The sequence below is a fragment of the Alnus glutinosa genome, chromosome 1 (genome assembly GCF_958979055.1).
Source record: "Alnus glutinosa chromosome 1, dhAlnGlut1.1, whole genome shotgun sequence".
NCBI classification, from domain to species: Eukaryota; Viridiplantae; Streptophyta; class Magnoliopsida; order Fagales; family Betulaceae; genus Alnus; species Alnus glutinosa.
This window is the reverse complement of record NC_084886.1, coordinates 37,447,858-37,452,618: the sequence shown is the minus strand read 5'-3', so window position 1 is coordinate 37,452,618 and position 4,761 is coordinate 37,447,858. Positions and strand designations below refer to the sequence as shown.

General features: G+C 39.4%; 1 long non-coding RNA gene across 1 annotated transcript; it reads left to right on the top strand.

Annotated features, from left to right (window-relative positions):
* Positions 1–4,167: 4,167 nt before the first annotated feature.
* Positions 4,168–4,507, top strand: LOC133858340 (uncharacterized). Its single transcript, XR_009898509.1, has 3 exons — positions 4,168–4,231; positions 4,339–4,413; positions 4,497–4,507. It is a non-coding gene; the product is annotated as an uncharacterized LOC133858340 (long non-coding RNA).
* The last annotated feature ends 254 nt before the right edge of the window (positions 4,508–4,761 follow it).

The window sequence follows — 4,761 nt, the reverse complement described above, 5'->3', positions numbered from 1 at the left end:
GAAATCCTGTATTTTTTGTAGTGACTATGCATGATAAAGGGCTCGTCTCACTCGAGTAGTCAAGAAATTACCTTTAAAGAATAAGTATAATCCATTTTCAATTGGCACGGACCGTCCACCTAACCACTAAGGTGCGGTACGACCCGTCTTCCCTAAGCATGGATTAGCTACGTCTTTAATAGGATACATACAATCAATGGAATAGTATAACCCATCTTCGGTTGACACGAACTGTCTACCTAAATTACACTAAACTAGGGTGTAGTACAATCCGTCTTCCCTAGGCATGACCTATCTAACCCTCTTGATCATATATCAATTAAAACCGTTTTATAACAATCATTCACATAATCACAGAAAATATGAAGGATTGAGTTCAATCAATACAAAAGGCTTTCTAAGACAAGATAAGAAATTCATAATGATTGAATATAAACGTTAAGATCAATTCTCACAGTTATACAACCATCATGCATATAGAAAATCCTAAATTAAAATACAATTAAACCATTGTTACTTGGAAAGGGCTACATCAACACCCTATTAGGAATTTAGCCGCTCATCGTAGTGCTGGGATAGTCTCCTGCCATGTTCTTCTCCTCTTCAACTTGTCAGGCCTCCAAGAAGAATTTTCTGTCTAAATCTAAGTACAAGCCCAAGCATCAAGCACACCTTCTCTTGAAGCTTAGGGGTCTATTTATAGGGAGTACACAAGTCCTAGAAGCCCTTGAAATTCCAGAAAAATGTCTCTTGAGTCTTCTTGTCCAAGTAGGAGATTGAAACTTCAATCCAAGTAGGAAAAGGATTCAAAATTCGGCAAGAATTGCGGTCTTTTATTGCGAGGCAATTTTAGCATAGTAAAAGTTCGAATTCGAGAAAAGCTATTTCTGACATATTTGTTGAATATTTTATTAGCTTTCCAACGCCACCAATTTCATTGAAATCCAATATCTGACGCAAAAGTTATGATCCAAACACTGAGACATATGCAGAATCCAAATTTTGAATTCAATCCGATTTTGACTCTTAGTGGAGAAATTTCGATTTAATCATTCACTTGATTTGATTAAACTTAACCACATCATATATGTATTCTATTATGATTGGTTAAGCTTAAACATATCTTCTAGGTCTTCTCAAAGTGTGCTTTAAGCCCAAAATTAATGGAATTAATTGTGTCTTTATTTAAAACCTGAAAACAATAAAATAACACAAAATCAAACAAATAACAATGCTAAGGAATTAACATATATAAGTTAAGGGGCTTGAATGTATAACATTCGACGCTTATCAGGTCCCCTCACCGTGTGAGTACTAAGTCTGTGTTTGGTGGTCCCCTAACCGAGTGAGTGTGCATTTCATGTGGTCCACTAATAATTGAATATATGTTGAATTGTGTGTGGTCTAGCTCTGACAATGCACTTTTAGATTTGACAATGTAAATATGAGGCCATTGTGAGTCATTGTGCATATTAATAATGCACACCATGCATGCAGTCGTCCGATATGTAAATATCAGTGCCTAAATATCAGTCTTTTACTTATATATTTGCCTAATGCCTAATGCTAAATTTTAGATTTGCCTAATGCTAATTTATTTATTATGTTTTGTTGTGAAGATGGTTGTACAAGAACTTGTTTTCGAGGTTTTTTTGGTGGTCATTTAGAAAGGCGGCTTATGAATTCATATGTGGGGGGGGATGTTGATGTGTTCAAGGAAGTCGTTGCGGAGGATAAGATGTCATATTCAGTGGTTGAAAATATTGCTAAAACTTATGGATATAAATCAGGGGATTTAATGTACTACTTATTGCTGGGTAGTACTATTCGAAATGGTTTGACATTAATTACATCAAACCATGATGTAATTAAAATGGTTAAACTCCACCAAGGTTTGCCAATTGTGGAGTTGTACATTGTTTCATTTGATGAGCCTGTACCTGACAGTGAGTATGAATACAATGATGATGATGGTGATGATGGGGGGTATTCTATGATCGAGAGATGATCCGTATTGGGATGAGGTATATGAACCGAATCTTTTTGTTGAAGATAATAATATTCTTGAGACTTCCATGGGGGGTGGCATGGGAGCTGGTCAACATGTTAGTGGGGGGGGGGGGGGGGCATGAGAGAGGGTGAAGATGTTTGGGGGGAGGGCAGTGTAGACAATGAGGAAGGTGAGGAGGGTGAGGAGAGTGAGGAGAGCGAGGATAGTGAAGATGGTGTTGAGGATGATGATGATGACGATGACGCCAACTCAGACATGGCGCGTAGTGATATTCTAATATCTCCTCCCAACAGTGATGAGGAGGAAGAGGTAGCACCTCAAAGTAAGTATGTTACAAAGTCATCTGAGTTCCAAATGGCTAACTTGGGGCACCCAAAGTTTGTGGTGGGTCAGAAATTCTCATCTATTAAAATTTTTAGAACGGCTGTTAGATAATGTAATTTAAATATGGGGAAGGATATTAAATTCAAGAAGAATTACCTCACGAAGTGTATAGTTGTATGTAGGGATCCAAAATGTAAGTATAGGTTGTATGGTCGCAAATGTAAGGAGGAATATCATTTGAAATACGATCATTCCAGCCTAAACACACTTGCCGGAGGAATCATAAGAATTCGATTGTAAAATCGTCATGGATTGCAGATAAACTGATCGACAAGTTCAGGGCACAACCTAACATGCTTGTAAAGGCAGTCCTAAGGGAGGTGAAGGATCGTTGGGGTGTGGATGTAAAAAAAAAACAGGTTATATAGAGCGAGAGTACTTGCGAAAGAGAAGATTCGTGGGAAAGTGAATCTTCAATACCAGAAGCTTTGGGATTACTGTGAAACAATAAGGAGAACCAACATTGGTAGTTGTATAATGATGAAGTTGGAGGGACCTATACCTGATCTACCTGTAGAATTCCAAAGATTGTATTTCTCACTGTCTGCCATGAAAAGCGGTTTTATGTCTAGTTGTCAGCCAATCATTGGATTAGATGGATGTTTCCTAAAGGGTCCATACAAGGGGCAACTGCTGACTGCAGTTTCGAGGGACACCAACAATCAGATGCATCCAGTGGCCTTTGCAGTTGTAGAAGCTGAGGTAAAAGACAGTTGGACTTGGTTTCTAGAGGCTTTGTTATCAGACCTTGGCAATGGTCATGCAGAAGGGTGGACGTTCATTTCTGATCGTCAGAAGGTAACATTTCAATTACTTTTTCATTCATTGAATCATAGTTTGTGAATGTTTGACATTTTAATTTCATTGAATGCAGGGTCTAGTTCCGAGTTTGGATTCGGTTGCTCCTGGTGCTGAACATCGGATTTGCGTAAGACATCTGCACGCAAACTACAGAGACTCAGGACATCGTGGTTTGGCGTTGAAGGACAATCTATGGAGTGCGGCTGCAGCCTACACTGAGGCTGATTTTTTGAGGGAAATGGATGAATTAAAGGGAATAAGCCCGGATGCGTACAATTACTTGTCGAAGATAGACCCAAGTACGTGGTCTAGAGCTTGGTTTAGCACATTCACCAAATGTGATTTGATTGTGAACAATCTATCAGAGTGCTTCAATGCCTGGATTTTGAAGTCGCGTGATTTGCCTATCATATCGATGATTGATATGTTGAGGAAGAAATTGATGAAAGGATACCAGAAGAAGAGAGAAGGCATCAATACCATGGATGGTAGGATTTGTCCAAAAATAAGGGCACGGTTAGATGAATGCGGGCAGGATACTGGTCATTGCTACTGCACATACACTGGGGATGGATTGTTTGAAGTCACACACAAGGAGAAACAATACGTGGTGAACCTAGTGAGGAGAACATGTGGCTGTAGACAATGGGACATGACGGGTATCCTGTGTGTACATGCAATCTGTGCAATTTGGAATGATAATGATGACCCTCTTGATTATGTTGATGATTGGTGTACTGTGGATATGCTTAAGAAGGCATATAATGAGATTGTTTATCCAATGCCTGGAGAAGATCACTGGACAAAGACAAACGGCGAGCATGTAGACCCACCAATGGCTAGAATACAACCCGAGAGGCTGAGAAAAGTAAGGACAAAGGGACCAGATGAGCCTAAAAATCAGTATAGGATGAGGAAGGGTGGGGTTACTATGAGATGCTCCAGATGCAGGGGGTTGGACACAATGCAAGGACCTGTCCCCGGATAAGAAGAGAAGCAGTGAACTACAGAGGAGAAGGAAGGAGTGCATCTCAGGTGAAATTATATCATGTTTGATTTCTATTTTTTTACTACTTTTTCAGTTTTGTGGGCTGCTTAAAAGTATATCACCCCCTTGAAATTGACAATTTTTATTGTGATAGGCACAAGTTGATGATGCTGGTCAAAGCTCCCTCTATCAAACATCTGATCTCCAGTCTACAATTGACGCTGAACCGGTGAGTTTCAAAACACACAGTTTGACCCACCATTTTTACATTGCAATTTATACTAATGTTGAAAACATGTGCGCATTTTGCAGCCATCAATTCCCCATAATACCCCACCTACTAATGTTGCTTCATCTAGAGGTAGGGGTCAGAGTAAAGGTAGGGGTAAGGGTAGGAGTATTGGTAGGGGTAGGGCTCAACCTACCCCACAAGGGATGCCATCTGCACGAACAAGAAGTTAGTATGAGTCACAAAATTAGACTCGAACCAATATCATTGTGAGCACCCATCTACACTCCTCTCTTATGTGTTGATTTCTAATTATTTCTTATTCAAAATACTGATTTTGTTTTGAAA